At 44.4% G+C, this 20,138-nt stretch overlaps 1 protein-coding gene across 1 annotated transcript in view; it reads right to left on the bottom strand.

Annotated features, from left to right (window-relative positions):
* The window catches only part of LOC142312963 (uncharacterized), a 240,666-nt gene that overhangs the window by 46,080 nt on the left and 174,448 nt on the right, over positions 1–20,138 (bottom strand). The gene's annotated exons all lie outside the window — the stretch shown is intronic.

Raw genomic sequence — 20,138 nt, 5'->3', positions numbered from 1 at the left:
GGATCGCTTTTTGGTGGGGTTAGGTAGGTGCACGGCCGGAGCCGTGCTTGAGCTCATGACGCCACCCACGCTGCAGTTACGGGGCACCTGGGGGAGATGTTTATGCAGCAAGTTGTTAACCCCTCCGTGGGCAGGGATGGTGGCCCCGGGACCCGTTGGGGGTAGCTGGGTGGTGCAGGGCGGTGCGCGGCCGGATGGCACTGTTGTACTCACTGTTATTGACACACACAAGTCTCTGGTAAACCAAGTTGATGCTGGTTGGTGCCCGCAGCCGGCTGCATCTGGGCCCCCAACCGGTTCGGTGGTCTTGGCCTTTCTCCTGCACCATGTTGTGTAACTGTGGACTGCCTGCGCTTCAGCGACGGGAATCCGCTACCCGGCTTTGTGTATGTTGGGAGAGCCCTTTTGCCCGCAGACGCTGGCCCGTGGGATCTCTCTGCCTGTGCGGTGGCTTTCTATCCCCCTCGGTGGGCTGTTGTCTTCAGTCAGGACTTGGGTGGGAAAGGACCTATAGTCCAGACCGCAATCAGTTAATTAACTCAGTCCAGTGGATTCTGGACCTCGTTTCAGGGTCTGAGTTCCTAAATGTGTGCTCCGGTTTCCGAGTCGATTCCCCGGGTCGGTACCGGCGAGCCACTACCCTGTCCTGCTCCACTACGGTTCCACCGAGCCGTCTTCCTGGCTCCTGCAGGCTAAGGCCACCGTTTGCCTCCTAGCCAAAGGTGCCCGGGCTCCAACCCTGGCACCTGTCAGACTCCTTCGCTCCTCACTCACTACTCAAACTCAACTCAACTGAACTGCCTGTTTCCTGCCTCAGGCCCTCTGAACTTCTTGGTGGGCGTGGCCAACCACATGGCTCCGCCCCCTGGTGTGTTCATCAAGCACTGAGGGAGGTGACTAGGTTTTAATGGTTTCACATATAATAGCAAATCCCAAGCACACAAATGGAAATGACACAAAGATAATGCAAAAGTGATTTATTTAGACTAGCTGCCACACTGCCCTGCTGACATTATTGTCCTCTGGGACCCTGTCCCCACTCCTGGCTGCCTCAAGGCAATTTTTCCTCTATTCTCTTATCCGCACCACCCTGGCTATTGCCATTTTCTGCTGATACTAAGACGCCGCACGTCCATCGCAGTCCCCGGACGTTTTCTTTACCGTCCTATGCATGTTTTCATGACACACAAATCCTTCATAAGGGCCCACACCGACCGAAACGTTGGTTTTGCTCTGTCTTGGTAGTGGCGATTCTTTCTGCAGCTAGTCTAAATAAATCACTTTTGCATTATCTTTGTGTCATTTCCATTTGTGTGCTTGGGATTTGCTACAATATTTGAAATCCCTATTTCCCTCAAGCACCCCTCTATTTGTATTCAGTTGAGCCCAGCTTTATCCCTCTATTCTAGGTTTTAATGGTTGGCTTATGACACCTTTTTGGGGGGACAGGTGTTGTGCGGGGGGGTCTATCTGTGACTACCTGGCTAGTTCAGGGCGTCACACTTGTGGCATCAAAATAGTTAGTACAACTATGGAGAAATTCACAGATTTATAATTTCCAAAATGGAATCACTTTATGAGACTTTAATCTGTTCTGATTATCTGCCATCTCACATTAGGGCTTCTGGAAATGGAATCTGCTCTAGCAACGCCTGCAATTATCACCAGGTGTGGCCTTATTCATTCTGTGTGCGGTGAAAATTATGGACATATTGGAATCAGAAGTTCTGGGCAGCCCAGGCTCTGTCCAGTCACTAAGATTAGATGAATACTTAGAAAACACAACATACACGAAAAAAATCATTTGTACCATATTTGGTACATGGAGAAAGCCATATACAGAAAATAGAATGAAAACTAAAGAAAATTCTGTACAAAGTCAATTCAATATAAATATATAAATTTTATTGACAATCAATAAAATTTTAAAACATACAAAAAATAAGACAGCGCTTTTCGCCTTATGACATCATACTTTATATGGGGGACCCCGGTGCGGATTTCCCACAGACTCTTGCCTTGATTGAAAAATTTGGTTGATTCTCAGGTTTCAAACTGAACAAAAATAAGTGCGAGATCATGTTCCTAAAGGGTTATCATGGGACAATGGGGGGAAAAGTAAGGGATGGCTGTCTATGTGGAATTCCTATAGCACAATCTTCAATCAAATACCTGGGAGTGCATAAAGGAAGAACGGTGGAAACAATCTACAACTTGAACTATGGCCCGCTAATCAGGAAAATTATAGTTCAATTAAAGGGATGGAAAGGTCTGCCACTTCCATTACTGGCAAGATGCCACCTGATAAAAATGATGAGCTTTCCTAGGCTGCTGTATCCATTCCAGACGATCCCACTATTGCTAAGACTAAAGGATGTGAATAAGCTCAACTCAGCGTATGCAGAATTTATGTGGAGGGAAAGGAAACCCAGAATAAACCTGTGTACGCTGATGAAGTCAATGGAGGAGGGACGACTAAACTTTCCAGATGTCCGAGAGTATAATCTTGTATGTATCATGAGGCATGTGATACATTGGGTGAGAGGAACGAGTAGGCATTCAGATCATGTGATGGAAACTAAATATGCGTCACCGTTGGATCTGACGTCCATTCTGCACTCCCTACTATCCAGGGTTGAAGGGCACATAAGGAACTCAATTGTATTCCGAGATACCATGCTAACATGGAAGTCATTAAGGAGAAAACTGGGGCTCTCATGGAAAGTGTCCAAGTACTTGAACCCCTGGGCATTCCCAAATTTTCCCCTGGGACGAGAAAACAAGCTATTTACTGGATGGAAAGAGAAGGGAGTCAGGAGAATGATAGATGTTATGAATGTGGAGGACAGGAGGTGGATGACAGGACGGGAAGTGTTGGATAAGTACAACATTAATAGCTCACATTTCATCCAATATGAACAATTGAAACATGGAATAATAGGAGACCTTGGTGTGTTTGGAAGAGAGCTGAATAGAAGTTCGATTGATGAGTTACTGGAATGTGATGTAACAAGTGTAAATGTCTCTAAAATTTATCGATCGCTAAAGGGGGTGCTTATTTCACGGGAGGATAGTCGGACTTTAACAGCGTGGGGGAAACAATTGGGAAGGCAAGAAGTGGTAGATGACATACTGAAAGGATGGGTACAAGTGCGGAAACATATTACCAATGAGAGATGGAGAGACACTCAATTCAGAATTTTACATAGGGCCATTATGGGTTTCAACATACCAGGTAGGGATAGGTGGTGTCCTAAGTCTCAAAAAGAGAAAACGGATATGCTGCATGGGCTATGGGAATGTGAGACAATCGTTAGTCTGACTTGGTTCCAGAACCTATTTGCCCAGTCAACATGGGGAATTTTTAGCAATCTAGACTTAATGGTGTGGATTTTCTACTCCTTTGAGGGAGGAGTAGGAGGGGGAGAGAGCACGCAGGAAAAGAGGAAATACGCAATAACGCATGACATAGCGATGATAGCTAAGCGTTGCATCTTAAAACACTGGATTCAAAGGGAGGGCCCATCCATAAAGGAGGTTATGGGTGAACTACACAACCTTCTGAAGTTGGAAAAACTAGAAGCAGAGAGGGCTAAAGATGGGTTGACAGCCAAGTTTTTTGGGAGATGGAGAAATTTTATTGAAAGCCAATTTACACAGGGAGAAAAAATTAACCTGATGGCACCTTTTGTTCACTCGGAGTGGTATATCCTGCGCGATATCCAGGACAGCCTGGGTAAACTGAGAATCACTTAGGAGGGGGCTCTGGAGGGAGGGGAAGACGAGACGGTTGGGAATACCAAGGCACGCTAACAAAATTGAAATCATTCAGGGACGACACAACACAGAGATTTAACGAATTGTATTGCATATGTTATATTATATTTCATTATCTCTGTTTTGGTATAATGTTAATGTATACTATCTTAAATCGAAGAGCAGCATGGAACTCCAAATTGGGGTATCACCCATTTCTATGTCACATTTTTTCAGACGAATGTTCTTCTTTTGCATTGATATTTGTCATGTTTTTACAAATTTGAAAAATCAGTAAAAAACGTTTGGAAAAAAAAACATACAAAATACAAGTAAAAAGGTTTTATGTAGATGAACTTAGATGGAGGACCAGCAGGTGGCGCCCTCGCCCCACGGATCAGTGAAAAAAGTCTCCATTAGAAAAATTCAGTGAAAACATGGGGTGTTTGTAATGCAAATCCCACAAGAGGGTCTCCAGAAAAAAGCTTGTAGCTAAAGGGCCACTCAGTATCTAAGGTACACACGGAATGGCATCTCAAAAAGATTAGATTAGACTTTGCAAAGGATGTATGAATCAAGCCGCATACAAGGTTATCCTGGAAAAACAGTTGCTTCCTTCTGCTCAGGCAATATTCCCCAACTCTGAGGACTGTTTTTTCCAGCAGGTCAATGTGTCATGCCACACAGCTAGGTCAATCAATGTGTGGATGAAGGACCACCACATCAAAACCCTGTCATGACCAGCCCAATCTCCAGACCTGAACCCCATTGAAAACCTCTGGAATGTAATCAAAAGGAAGATGGATACTCAAAAGCCATCAAACAAAGAAGAACTGCTTACACTTTTGCACCAGGAGTGGCATACACTGAAAACACTGATGTAAAGAATGCCAAGATGCATGAAAGCTGTGATAAAAACATCATTAGCTGAGAAACTGTGGAAAGGAAGCGCACATAGGGTTTTATCCGATATAGAGTAAATGCAGGGAATGAGACAGGTGCTCACCTGCTGCAGTTGTGCCAGGCACAACTCCTTACAAGCACAAGGTAAATGAAATGGTGGTCAGCTGCAGTCCCGATGCAAGAAGTAAATATAAAATTGGTTTAAAGAAATCGGGTTAAATGCTGCGCTAAAAACCACAGATCCAAGGTATATAGTGAATTCCTTTTCTTTATTTTCATAGGTTAACTCGTTTCAAAGACATCTCCGTCTTCTTCATCAGGACAAACACAAAAACAAAAAGGAACAGCTGTTTAACCCAATTTCTTTAAACCAATTTTATAAAAACATCATTGTTATTCCCCAAAATATTGATTTCCGAACTCTTCCTGAGTTAAAACATCATTAGTATTGTTGTTTCTAAATGATTATGAACTTGTTTTCTTTGCATTATTTGAGCTCAGAAAGAAATGCATTTTTTGTTATTTTGACCATTTCTCATTTTCAGAAAATAAATATAAAATTTATTGCTTGGAAATTCAGAGACGTTGTCAGTAGTTTTATCGAATAAAAGATAATTTACAGTTTACTCAAAAATATACCTAAAAAGAGAAAAATCTGAAAAACTGTGGTGGTCCGCTGCATCCACCGCTGGATCCAGTGACAGCGGGTAACCTCAGTGACAGCAGCTGATCGCGCGGCTGTCTTCATTAGCTGCGTGGAGGTGACCGGAGCGGCTGTGTCTGCTGCAGCTCCGGTCACCTCCATGCAGCAGCGCTGGATGCGACGCTGCATCATCCTGGATTACGCCGGACAAGGAGGGCTTTTTGGGGCTGATTAAAGTGGTGAACCAGGGTATATGTATGTGTTTTTTATTAATAATAAAGGATTTTTTCGGGTGTGTGTGTTTATTTACTGTAACTTACAGATTAATCATGGAAGGTGTCTCATAGACGCCTGACATGTTTAATCTAGGACTTATTGGCAGCTATGGGCTGCCAATAACTCCTTATTACCCCGATTTGCCAACGCACCAGGGCAAATCGGGAAGAGCCGGGTACAGTCCCAGAACTGTCGCATCTAATGTATGCGGCAATTCTGGGCGGCTGTTGGCTGATATTGTTAGGCTGGGGGGCTCCCCATAACGTGGAGCTCCCCATCCTGAGAATACCAGCCTTCAGCCGTATGGCTTTATCTGGCTGGTATTAAAATTGGGGGGGACCACACGCCGTTTTTTTTAATTATTTAATTATTTATTTCACTGCACAGTATAGACACGCCCACCGGCTGCTGTGATTGGGTGCAGTGTGACACCTGTCACTCAGCGTGGGGGCGTGTCTCACTGTAACCAATCATAGGCGCCGGTGGGCGGGGAAAGCAGGGAATACGAGATTGTTTAATGGGCGGCCGGCTTTTTCAAAACAATAAAAGCCGCCGGAGCAGTGTGAACGCCGTGCAGAGGCGGGGATCGGGGATCGGTGAGTATGAGAGAGGGCTGCTCAATTCACTTACTCAGGAGTTTAGCGGTCACCGGTGAGTCCTTCACTGGTGACTGCTAATCGGGACGCGACACAGACAGAGCCGCAGCATGACAATGAAGTCGGGTGAAGTTCACCCGAGTTCATTCTGACAGTGCGACTCTGTCTGTGTCTGCTGTCATCTGCCATTCACCGCTGCTACATGGCTGTCTGTGGCTGCTGTCAGCGGCCATGTAAAAAAAAAAGGTGCCCAATGCATACGTCACAGAACACATGATCTAAAGGATTGCACACAAAATTGATCAATTTAACATAGACTACTAACGCACGTGTGACAGCAAATGAACGACCTACGTGCAATCTCATTCAATCGCATATGCGACCTGGGCGTGTCACATCGCATACGAGATCGCACACCTAATTGTAAGGTGTAAAGCAGGCTTAAGTCCATCTAGTTCAACCCGTAGCCTAACATGTTGATCAAGAGGAAGGCAAAAAAACCCCAATGTGGCAAACCAGTTCCAATGGGGAAAAAATTTCCTTCCTGACTCCACATCCGGCAATCAGACTAGTTCCCTGGATCAATACCCTGCCATAAAATCTAATATACATAACTGGTAATATTAAATTTTTCAAGAAAGGCATCCAGGCTCTGCTTAAATGTTAGTAGTGAATCACTCATTACAACATCATGCGGCAGAGAGTTCCATAGTCTCACTGCTCGTACAGTAAAGAATCCTCGTCTGTGATGATGATTAAACCTTCTTTCCTCAAGACGTAGCGGATGCCCCCATGTTCCAGTCGCAGGCCTAGGTGTAAAAAGATCTTTGGAAAGGTCTCTGTACTGTCCCCTCATATATTTATACATTGTGATTAGATCCCCCCTAAGCCTTCATTTTTCCAGACTAAATAACCCCAAGTTTAATAACCTGTCTTGGTATTGCAGCCCACCCATTCCTCTAATAATCTTGGTCGCTCTTCTCTGCACCCTCTCCAGTTCAGCTATGTCCTTCTTATATATCGGTGACCAGAATTGTACACAGTATTCTAAGTGCGGTCGCACTAGTGACTTGTACAGAGGTAGAACTATATTTTTTTCATGAACACTTATACCTCTTTTAATACATCCCATTATTTTATTAGCCCTGGCAGCAGTTGCCTGACACTGTCCACTAAAGTGAAGTTTACCATCCACCCATACACCCAAGTCTTTTTCTGTGTCTGTTTTACCCAGTGTTCTACAATTAAGTACATAATCATAAATGTTATTTCCTCTACCCAAGTGCATGACCTTACATTTATCTACATTAAACTTCAATTACCACTTCTCAGCCCAATCCTCCAATTTACATAAATCTCCCTGTAATATAAAATTATCCTCCTCTGTATTGATTACCCTGCAGAGTTTAGTATCATCTGCAAATATTGAAATTCTACTCTGCATGCCCCCAACAAGGTCATTTATAAATATGTTGAAAAGAAGCGGGCCCAATACTGACCCCTGTGGTACCCCACTATGAACTGAGACCCAGTCCGAGTACGTACCATTAATAACCACCCTTTGTTTCCTATCACTGAGCCAGTTTTTAACCCAGTTACACATATTTTCCCCTATCCCCATTATTCTCATTTTATGTACCAACCTTTTGTGTGGCACCGTATCAAAAGCTTTTGAAAAGTCCATATACACAACATCCACTGCATTTCCCTGGTCCAGGCTTGAACTTACCTCTTCATAGAAGCTGATCAAATTAGTTTGACAGGATCAATCCCTCATAAACCCATGTTGATACTCTGTCATAAGGTTATTTTTCTTGAGATACTCCAGTATAGCATCTCTCAAGAAACCCTCAAGGATTTTACCAACCGTAGAGGTTAAACTTACTGGCCTATAATTTCCCGGCTCAGTTTTTGTCCCCTTTTTGAATATTGGCACCACATTTGCTATGCGCCAGTCCTGCGGTACCGACCCTGTTATTAAGGAATCTGAGAAGATTAAAAATAATGGTCTATCTATCACAGAACTCAATTCCTGTAGTACTCTGGGGTGTATGCCATCCGGGCCCGGAGATTTGTCAACCTTAGTGATTTCGAGGCGGCGGCGTACTTCCTGCTGGGTTAAGCAGGTAATATGCAAGGGTGAATTTATGGTATCACTGGTCATGTCATCTGCCATGGCATTTTCTTGTATAAAAACCGTAGAAAAAAAGTCATTCAGCAGGTTGGCTTTACCCTCATCCCCTTCCACCATTTCACCAAGACTATTTTTAAGGGGGCCAACACTATCGCTTTTCAGTTTTTTACTGTTTATGTAGTTAAAGAATATTTTAGGATTATTTTTACTTTCTCTCGCAATGAGTCTCTCTGTCTCAAACTTAGCTAACTTAATTTGCTTTTTACATATTTTATTTAATTTTCTATAATTATATAATGCCTCATCACTACCTACCCTCTTTAATTCTTTTAAGGCTTTCTGTTTTTCTTTTATTGCTTCCCTTACAGCTCTATTTAGCCATAGGGGTTTCCTCCTATTTCTAGCATGTTTGTTCCCATAGGGTATATTTTCTGCACAAGCCCTATTCAGGATGCTCATAAAAGTCTCCCATTTGCTTTGTGTACTTTTATTACTTAGTACATCATCCCAGTTTATTGCACTAAGATCATCTCTCAACCGTTTAAAATTTGCTTTCCTGAAGTTTAGTGTCCTTGTAGCCCCTCTACTATACATCTTACTAAAGAATACATGAAAACTTATTATTTTGTGATCACTATTCCCCAAGTAACCCCCAACTTGTATATTTGATATGCGGTCTGGCCTATTGGTTAGTACAAGGTCTAGTAGTGCTCCCCCTCTTGTGGGGTCCTGTACCATTTGTGAAAGGTAATTATCTTTCATTGTTATCAAAAATCTATTTCCTTTGCTGGAACTGCAAGTTTCTTTCCCCAATTTATATCAGGATAGTTAAAGTCCCCCATAATAATTACCTCTCCGAGACTCGTTGCTTTATCAATTTGCTTTATGAGGAGATTCTCTACCTCTTCCATAATATTCGGCGTCTTATAACACACCCCTATCAGTATTTTATTATTCATTCTCCCCCCCCTTATCTCCACCCATAAAGACTCTACATTCTCAGTACCCTCACATATGTTGTCACGCAGGATGGGTTTTAAGGATGATTTTACATATAGACACACACCTCCCCCTCGCTTATTTGTACGGTCATTCCTGAATAGGCTATAACCCTGTAAATTAACAGCCCAGTCATAGCTCTCATCCAGCCATGTCTCTGATATCCCCACTATATCATAATTTTCTTCCAACAATATTAATTCTAATTCCTCCACCTTATTTGTGAGGCTTCGGGCATTAGTGTACATGCACGTTACGTATGACTCTGTACCTATATTCCTGCTTACTGTATTGACTGTCCTAACCCTTCCCCCCGTACCACCCCCAATTTCATTACTTGTGCCCTGGTCACTATCTGCACTACATTCCCCTTCTATAAAGTGAATACCCTCGCCCCCCATTCCTAGTTTAAACACTCCTCCAACCTTCTAGCTATTTTCTGCCCCAGCAGAGCTGCACCCTCCCCATTAAGATGCAGCCCATCCCTAGCATAGAATCTGTAGCCAACTGAAAAGTCGGCCCAATTCTCCAGGAACCCAAAACCCTCTTTCCTACACCAATTCCTGAGCCATCTGTTAACCTCCCTGATCTCTCTTTGCCTCTCTGGTGTGGCTCGTGGCACAGGTAGTATTTCCGAAAATACCACCTTTGAGGTCCATGCTTTAAGCTTACAACCTAATTCCCTGAAATCATCTTTAAGGACCTTCCACCTAGCTCTAACGTTGTCATTTGTGCCAATGTGTACAATGACCGCTGGGTCCTCCCCAGCCCCTCCCAGTAATCTGTCAACCCGATCAGCGATGTGCCGAACTCGAGCGCCAGGAAGACAACACACTGTTCGGCGATCCCTGTCTTTGTGACAGATTGCCCTATCTGTCCCCCTAATAATTGAGTCCCCCACTACCAGTACCTGTTTTGCCTGCCCTGCACTCCTATTCCCCCCCTTACTGGAGCAGACACTCCTCTGGCATTCAGAGGTCATGCCTTGCTGCAGCAATGCTACCCCTGTAATGACATCCCCCTCATCTGCCAAGTTTGCAAACCTATTGGGGTGTGTCAGTTCAGGACTAGCCTTCCTAGCACTTTTCCCTTTACCCCCCTTTCTAACTGTCACCCAGCTACCTACCTCACCGTCCTGCCGCTCCCTACTACGATCCTCCCCCACATCTGACCCAGCAAGCTGCTGCTCAGTGAACAGCACACTCCTTTCCATATTGCTAATGCATCTCAGAGTTGCCAGCTGCTCATTTAGATCCAGTACCTGGGCTTCCAAATGTGCAACTTGCGCACATCTCGAACAACAGTATGCACCCTCGAACGGCTTTTCAAGGACTGCATACATGAGACAAGATGTACACTGGATCGCATTAGCAATAGTGGAGCACATTTTCTAATGGGGATAGCACTAAACAAATGTTAAGTAATTAAACAACTAAATACAAACAATTCTACTCACACTTACTTTTGCTCACACTTTGCTCACTCACGCTCACAATGAAAAAGACAGGCTAAAATTCGCGCGCCGCTAGGCTTTCAGAAGTCTTCCTTCCGGCTGTAACGGCCAAAACCCGGTTCTCCTTGAGCTCGCAGTGACTCTTCACTTATCCCAGAAGGCACTGGGAATATGCAAATTATCCTCGCAAGACTCCTTCCCTGGCTTTACATACATCAGCAACACTGTCCCCATTGGGGCTCACAATCTAAGGTCCCTATCAGTATATTTTTGTAGTGTGGGAGGAAACCCACACAAACACGGGGAGAACATACAAACTTCTTGCAGATAGTGTCCTTGGTGGGATTTGAACCGAGGACCCCAGCGCTGCAAAACTGCAGTGCTAACCACTGAGCCACCGTGCCGTCTAACTCCAATAGAAGGACTTTCAATGCCCAAAGTAATGGGGACAGTTGCAACGCATTGGCTTAGTGGCAGAATGGCACCCACTTGATTGTAATATGGCCGAACTATACCACCGATAAAACAGCCACAGCCGGTGACTGAGAAGAATCTGTGACTTTTCTGCATTTAGTGGTCACTACTCACCTGGGCGATTATCTGTAGAAATCTCCTCTTTACTCCACTCCTCACCACTCACATATGTCTCTGTAGTATTAATATGGGGCAGATCTTCTCCCTGAAACAAATATTGTAAAAGTCACCGACAGAAGGAGACGTCACATCTATGATCAGCTCTAATCCTGCCATCTCCACCGCTCTCATTACACAAGAATAACACATATAATACTGGAGGATAAAACAAGACTGAGCACAAGACCTTCACAGCCGTCTACACATCATAGGGAGATTTCATGGCACCTTCTCTCCATCTACCTGATGATCCTGAGTAACATCGGGATCTTCTTGTTTACAGTCCTGTGGGAGAAGAGGACGGGGACATCTCTCTGGTGTTGTCCTCTTACTGGATAGAACTGGAGGAAACACATACAGGGACTGAATTAATTCTTTACATAAAGATAATTATAGGCCGTGTGTATTTAGTCCTGTCTATTACCTGGTGATGTGAGAGGCTGGGGAACCTCCATCATGACGTCCTTGTACAGCTCTTTATGTCCTTCTAAATACTCCCACTCCTCCATGGAGAAATAGACGGTGACGTCCTGACACCTTATAGGAACCTGACACATACAATGATACCGTCATCCCCCGATCCCTTCATAGCGGTACTGTATAATGTCCCAGCATTCCCAGCAGTGTCACCTCTCCAGTCAGCAGCTCAATCATCTTGTAGGTGAGTTCTAGAGTCTTCTGGTCACTGATGTCCTCATGTATCGGGGGGTGAGGTGGAGGCCCTGTGATTGGGTTCAGGGGTCTTCCCCATCCCTCAGACACAGGGGCCTGACAGCGATCACTAGAGGTCTTCTTCACTACTGTGTAATCCTGATTATGGAGAGACACAGTAAGAAATCTCACTCCAGACATTTCCAGAGTCCTCACCTCTCCAGTTCTGTCCATCTGTTATTCCCATAGATAAGAATGATGTAATGTGACGTCATCAGAATCTCTCACCTCTCCAGTAATCCGGAAGATGATCTCTAGGGTGAGGTGTAATATCCTCTCCACCATCTTGTCCCTGTCCATATCCATCCTTCACGGGGCAATCAGGAAAATTCTCTTCTATAGAAGATCTCCACTGAGAGGATCCGATATTGTAGGGACCTGAATGCGGAGAAGATGATGATGTAACATCATAGAGAATCCGCTGTAATAATACAATTACTGGAGAGAATAAGGGAAACATATCAGGAGATAGAACGTGTAGATGATGTATTCTTTCTTGTCTCATGTGGACTGGAACATAATGAACAGTCCCTGTTAGCAAATAGCGCAGGGACTGCATGTTGACACTGAACATGAGGGTTTATGGAGGATTGTTTATGTGTTTTTATAGTCAGGGGTTAATTTTCAAATCTGCCTAGTAACGTGAGTGTCCCCTAGTAACCAATGGGGTCGCTGCGCGCCTAATTTTAAAGTTATTGATTGGAAGTTTGTGGTTGCTGTGCAGGTTTTGTTTTATATAAGGGGCTGCTTCACCAGCTGTGAGTCAGTCACAGCTGATGAAGAGAAAGCTTCTGGTCATGGAGGGTCTTATCCAGCAGATACTTCAGAGAGCCGGAGAGGAAGACGGAGCAGCGTGGCTAAGAAGATGCCTGGAGACTTCGGCTTCGGGAGCGGAGATGCCCGGTCCAGGAGCGGCGACTCGGATGGAAGAACGGTCGGCGGTGTCGGAGCCAGCGGTGACTTCTGGGGAAAAAAGAAGTCGCAAAGAAAGAGCAAGATACTCACCGCCGGCATCAGCGAGGAAATCGTCGCGGGGACGGAAGAAGAGGTCGGCGGCTCGTGGTAGCGGAGGATCCGGTTCGGGTGCCGAGTTACCAGCGCGGATGGAGGCGGTCGCCGCAAGAGGACGGTCGAGGACTTCTCGCGTGATTCCGGTCTCATCGCGAGAGCTGCCGACGGTACCGGGTCCCCGGAAGTCGCGTCACCCGGAAGTGTGCAGCCCAGTGTCCGTCCGCCTGGTTCCCCCATGCGACCGCGAGCACGTTCCGGTAGCGGTGCCGTCGGTCAGCGGGGATTTGGTCCTGGGCTGCTATAGCCCGCTGCCGCCACCGCCGCCTCCTTTGCAAAAGAGCTCGCATGAGGCGGCGGTGGTTTCTCAGGCATGGGCGTCCGGATCATCATCTGGGGACGAAGCTGCGGCTGGCGTAGCGGAGACGGCGGCGCTGAGGCAGCGTTCCAGGAGCTGCTATCAAGATCGGGACTCAGAGGACGTGTATGCAGGCTCACGGAAGACCGGTGAGAACCCACATATGCTGTTTAGTGGTGGGCAGGATTTTAATGTAGGTATGTTAAAAAATATGATGTATAGTGTATGTAGGGAAATGTTAGGGAAGGAGGGCAGATCTGCGTCAGCTAAGAATGTCCAGGTTGAGGGGATTCCGGGCAATTTGTTTAAAGAAGCTATTACATGTCAGTCCTCCCCCTGGGTTTTCACTTGAGCATGGGAGTGAAGGAAAGGATATGGAGAAAAGAGTATGTGGATATTTTTTCTTTGCTCCCATCCGCAAAAGAACAGTCACGTATAGTAGTGTCAGATGTTAAAAGTGAAGGTGACAGTGAAAAAAAGAGGCCGTATAAATCCTTTCATAATTGGCTACAAGCCTTTTTTATTTTTGCAGCTGTATTAGGTGAAAAAGAGTCTGAGCATTGCAGTGGGTTGTTTCAGCACATGGAATCGATTCTTGAAGCCTATAGGAATTTTGGTGGGACGGCTTGGCTCGTTTATGATGAGTCATTCCGCCAAAAAATGTCAGTACACCCCTCTATGCGGTGGGGTGAGAAGGATGTGGGCCTGTGGCTTAACTTAATGGCACCACAGCGGAGTTATGGGAATAGACAGCAGCAAAATGCACAGTCAAAAAGGGGCTTCTGCTTCTCGTTTAATGAAAGTATGTGCAAATGGCAAAATAATTGCAAATTCAGGCATGAATGCTCTTTTTGTGGGGGGGGACATCCATTATTCAAATGTTTTAAGAAGCAGTCGTCGCAGGGCCAGCAGCTTGCCAGCACAAGGGAGCACTTTCTCAAAGGCCCGGACACCAGTGAACCTGGCAAACATGCTCCCCTGGCTAGACAGGTACCCCGACAGACCGAAGGCTAATGTTGTTTTTAATGGTTTTAATTCTGGGTTTTTTGTTCCTAGGTTTAGAGGTCAAGGTTGTGTGTTAGTTAATAATTTAGCTTCCGTTAATCAGCATGAAGAGTTTGTTTTAGAGCATATTAGGAAAGAGTTGTATCAAGGGAGAATAGAAGGACCTTTTTCTAACCCCCCTTTTCAGGATTTTCGAATTTCCCCTTTGGGTATAGTACCTAAGAAGGAACCTGGCACTTTCAGAGTGATTCATCACTTGTCCTATCCAAAAGACTTTTCATTGAACGATGAGGTGGACACTGATTTAGCATCGGTTCATTATGCATCGTTCGATATGGCGGTCGAGTTATTAAGGACGTTTGGTAGCAAGGCGTTGTTGGCAAAAACCGATATTAAGTCTGCATTTCGGATCTTGCCAGTGGACCCGGATGGTTTCAATTCATTGGGTTTTTATTTTAATCAGGAATTTTATTTTGACAAATGTTTACCTATGGGTTTTTCGTTGTCTTGTTTTTATTTTGAGTGTTTTTCGTCCTTTTTACAATGGGTTATTCAGGAGATGGTTCCCGGGGGTGGGGTTTTACACTATTTGGACGACTTTTTGTTTATCAGTGATGGGTCTTCGGGTTTGTGTTTGAGTTTGTTGGAAAAATTTTTGGCCTTGATGCAGCACTTTGGCGTGCCTATTGCAGAGGAGAAGACGGTTTTACCTTGCAATAGGTTGGAGTTCTTGGGTATCACTTTGGACTCCATTTCTATGGAATGTAGTCTGCCTGTAGATAAAGTACTGGCATTGCAGGCAGCAATTGCTGATATGCTGTTGAGGAGTAAAGTGACGCTGCGTCAGATGCAATCCTTATTAGGGTCTTTGAATTTTTGCTTGCGAATTATCCCTATGGGTCGGGTTTTTTGTAGACGTCTGTATGACGGCATTAAGGGGTTGAAGTCACCAAATGCGCATTTGATGTTATCAAAGGAAATGAAGGAGGACCTATCGGTCTGGCAGTAGTTTTTGCAGGATTTTAACGGGGTGTCTTGTATACAGCACGATTTTTGTTTTTCGGATGAATTATCGCTTTTTGTTTTTTCGGATCGGAGCTGGGGTTTTCAGGTGATTTTTAACTCTGAATGGTCCGGAGATGCGTGGCCGGATGTATGGCATTCTATGGGCGTTGTAAAGAAGGATGTGGTTTTGGAATTATTTGCCATCTTGGTGGTATTCTCAATTTGGGGTTCTGCACTGGCAAACAGACGTATTAAATTACGGTCTGGGAACAGTGGCGTAGTTTTTTGCATTAATACATTGTCGTCTAAGTGCTTCTGGGGAAGTAGAATTTTGAAGCGATTGGTGTTGCAGTGTTTGTCATTTAATATATGGTTAAAATGTTCCTTGGTGGTGGAGACATGTGATCAGACAACACTGTCTTTTTTACAGCGGAACCGGACGGATTCTTGTCAGATGGTGCCTTGTCCAGAGGAACTGTGGCAGATAATTTAAATCTCATACCTGGTTTTATTCAAGGTTCTCTGGCTCCTAGTACATGGGCGGCGTATGCCGCAGCATGGAAGGAATGGAAAGTTTTTTGCAAGTCGAATCAAATGTCTTATACTAATCCTAATGTGGAATGGGTTTTGCAGTGTATTAATATGTATTTATACAATGGTAAGAGTTATGCATCGCTCCACAAAGACTTATCGGGTATATCGTTCTTTTTGAAACTTAAAGGAGGGGTGTCACTGTTTTCTTATTTTCCAGTAAAACAGGTATTAAAAGGGTTCAAAAAAGGGAATTGCCATCCTGATTCTAGGCGCCCTCTTTCGGTAGAACTGTTAGGACGACTATGGGAGGTCTTAGGTTCAGTTTGTTATGACTCAGTGGAGGCTTGTTTGTTTCGCTGTGCTTTTGTGATAGCGTTTTTTGCAGCTCTCAGGATTGGTGAACTGGTTGCTCCTAGCAAGCACAAGGTAGGTGGTTTATTGTTAACTGATGTGAGTTTATCCATGTCTTATTGTGTAATTTTCCTGGGTAGATCAAAAACGGACCAGTATGGAAAAGGGGTTAATATTAAATTAAGAACAGTGGCTGACTCTCTAGTCTGTCCGGTTGCTAATTTGAGAATGTGGTTGAATATTCGCCCAAGGATACCTGGTAATTTGTTTATTCATGTTAATGGTGAACCTGCTACAAGGTTCCAGTTTTCTAAGCTAATGCAGCGCTCTTTATGCGAGCTGGGTTTGGGGGGCTTGAGGTTCTCAACACATTCCTTCCGCATTGGGGCAGCGACCGCTGCTGCCTGTTTGGGTATGCGGAAGAATAAAATTAAGAAGATTGGGAGATGGCGTTCTAATTGTTATAGGCGTTATGTGAGGCCTGATATGTTTTTTAATTAACTTTCTTTGTTTTAGGACCCTTAACCGTTTGGATTATCGGTCATTCTTTTGTATTTTGGGCACAGAAGAGGGCCTCTTTGCGGAATTATTCCGAAAATTTATCGTTTCCCGTTCAAGTCCTCAATATTTGTTGGTACAGTAATAGGGGAATGAGGTGGAACCAGCTGCTTTCGGAGTTACAGAAGAACGCTTTGCATGCCCCACCTCCTGACTTAATAATTATTCATTTATCTGGTAATGACATTAGTTCAGTAAAAACGTTGGATTTGTTATATTTCATGCGTCGGGATTTAGTGTTAATTAAGAATTTATTTCCGAGTGTTTCGGTAGTTTTTTCTGAGGTTATTCCGCGGTTGGTTTGGCGTGACAATGGTTTTGAATTTTTGGAAAAAATTAGGAAACGAATCAACAGGCTGATTGAAAAATTTCTGATTTCAATAGGTGATTTTTCCTATCGGCATGTTGAATTGGAGGGTTTTATCCAGGGTTTATATAGACGGGATGGGGTGCACCTCTCAGAAGTAGGGCTGGACATTTTTAACCTTGGCCTACAGAATATTGTGGAAAGATGGCTGGGTTGTAGGGGGGGGGGCGCTGATGGTTATCAGCGTCCCCCTGGTGGAAGAATCGCCCAGCCATCTGGGTGGATTACGGAGTTATTACGGTGTTATTCAGTATGGATTGGTTCTAACGGTATTTTTATGGTATTCATGGTTTAATAAAAAGGTTTAATTTATGGAAAATAATCTCCTAATAAACAACACGGCCATTTTATTTCCACAATATCTGTCTCCGGTGTCATTTATTTATAAGAATTAAGAGGGTGGAAAGAAGAGTATGGGTCATGTGTCATCATGAACAGTCCCTGTTAGCAAATAGCGCAGGGACTGCATGTTGACACTGAACATGAGGGTTTATGGAGGATTGTTTATGTGTTTTTATAGTCAGGGGTTAATTTTCAAATCTGCCTAGTAACGTGAGTGTCCCTAGTAACCAATGGGGTCGCTGCGCGCCTAATTTTAAAGTTATTGATTGGAAGTTTGTGGTTGCTGTGCAGGTTTTGTTTTATATAAGGGGCTGCTTCACCAGCTGTGAGTCAGTCACAGCTGATGAAGAGAAAGCTTCTCCCGCCCACCCGCCCCCTTTTTGTTAATCTTTCCTTATGTCGATTATTAACTTTATGTTTTTGTTTTTGTCGTGTTGTTTTCTTAGGGAGGAAGAATCGCCCAGCCATCTGGGTGGATTACGGAGTTATTACGGTGTTATTCAGTATGGATTGGTTATAACGGTATTTTTATGGTATTCATGGTTTAATAAAAAGGTTTAATTTATGGAAAATAATCTCCTAATAAACAACACGGCCATTTTATTTCCACAATATCTGTCTCCGGTGTCATTTATTTATAAGAATTAAGAGGGTGGAAAGAAGAGTATGGGTCATGTGTCATCATTTGAGTTGCTGACTACGACGTCTCCTCCAGGCTGCCAATCACTGGCTATGTTGGTCACTGTTTCACCAACTGATTGGTTTTAGGAATTATACGTTTATTGGAACTGAGCAGGAAATACAGTGACTGGCGGGGACCCAAGCAATGATGGCACAGGAGTAATGGGGAATCATGAATGTGTTACTATTTTTATTATTTTACAACATTCAGTTTTTTTCCTGACACCTTCCAATAAATCCTATATATTTAGGCCACACACAACAAGCAGTTTCCTCCTCGGAGTCGGCAGCTGAATACATTTCTCATAAACTCATCTTCCATATCACTAATTCTCCTCTCATTTACCGACACTGGAATCGGCATCAGCAAAACTGCAGGAGATATTCATTACACATGAGAGGAGAAATAACAACTTCATGATGATGACGACATCTTCATCCTCTACTGCTTCTCTATAAACATATTTGTCCAGAGTCCGTCACTGACTCCATCACCACCAGCCGCCTGTATGAAGGTTTCCAGTCTTCCCCGGGCTGTAATCTTTTATATTAGATCTCGTGCCTGATTCACACACAGACGTTTGATGCATTTATAAAAAATTGTTTAGGTGAATCTTTCGCACTTCCCAATATGAAAACCTAGAGGTTATCTAAAATCAATATATGATATACCGTATTTTTCAGATTATAAGATGCACTTTTCCTCCCAAAAATCTGGGAGGAAAGTAAGGGGTGTGTCTTATAATCTGTATGTAGCTTACTGGGGTGGTGGAGAGGGGTTGCAAGAGGCCGGGGGAATGCTGAGGCGGTTGTGCAAGAGCTATGCAGTGTCTGCAGCCGCTGTGCAGGGTCTCTGGTGGCTGCTGCTGGGGCGGCTGTGCAGTCTCTGTGCGGGGGTCTCCGGCAGCTGCAGCAGCTGTGCGGTGTCTGCGCAGGGTCTCCGGCAGCTAGACTGGCGCTGCGGGTCTAGCAGTCACTTCAAATAATGCCGCCCGGAGTCAGCGCGTGCGCAGATAGAGATCTTGGCCTCAAGCTCTCATCTGCGCAGGAGCCGCCTCAGGCCCATTGATCTCCCTCCAGTGGAGTTCAGTAAAATAGCGCCCGGAGGTGGTGCTTACGCAGATGAGATTTAGGCTTGCCATTCAGCCTAGAGATCAATCTGCGCTGGCTCTGGGAGCCATTTCTTTGAAGCCCTCACCATGCACAGCCGTCGCCGCCACAGAAGCTGCCCCAGCACAGCAGCCCCAGCCTCCGCCGCGGCCCCAGCACAGCCTACTGTTTCTGGGACACCCACCACCCCTGTCTCCTGTGACTCCTCCACCACAGCTACTGCTCCCCTCCGGAAAGACACCAACGTATTACAAGCTCTCCTGTGTGCTCATTTTTTCCCAGAATATACCAAACTCTTGATTTGGCCACCCCTAACACTTTTACTTGCTCTCTGATGGATTTTTTTTTCTTTCTGCCCAATGATAGTTTGTTTCTCCTCCATTGAGAGCTTCTTTGACCGCATGTTGTGGGTTCATAACAAAAACTACTGGATGCAAATGTCACACAAGGAATCAGCTCTAGACCTTTTAACTGCTTAATTGATGATGGATTGATGAGGGAATAGCCTATACAGCCTATTAAAGAGCTTTAGAGATAATTGTCCAATTACTTTTGGTCCCTTGGAAAAGAGACAGCTACATATTAAAGAGCTGTAATTCCTAAACCCTTACCCCAATTAGGATATGAATACCATCAAATTAAAGATGAGAATATGCACGTAAAAATGCATACTGATTACATAACTGTATATTGAATATGTTTTGGTAAAATGCCA

Source organism: Anomaloglossus baeobatrachus, chromosome 5 (assembly GCF_048569485.1).
Source record: "Anomaloglossus baeobatrachus isolate aAnoBae1 chromosome 5, aAnoBae1.hap1, whole genome shotgun sequence".
NCBI classification, from domain to species: domain Eukaryota; kingdom Metazoa; phylum Chordata; class Amphibia; order Anura; family Aromobatidae; genus Anomaloglossus; species Anomaloglossus baeobatrachus.
The sequence above is the reverse complement of the archived record's forward strand: the minus strand, read 5'-3'. Positions and strand labels throughout refer to the sequence as shown.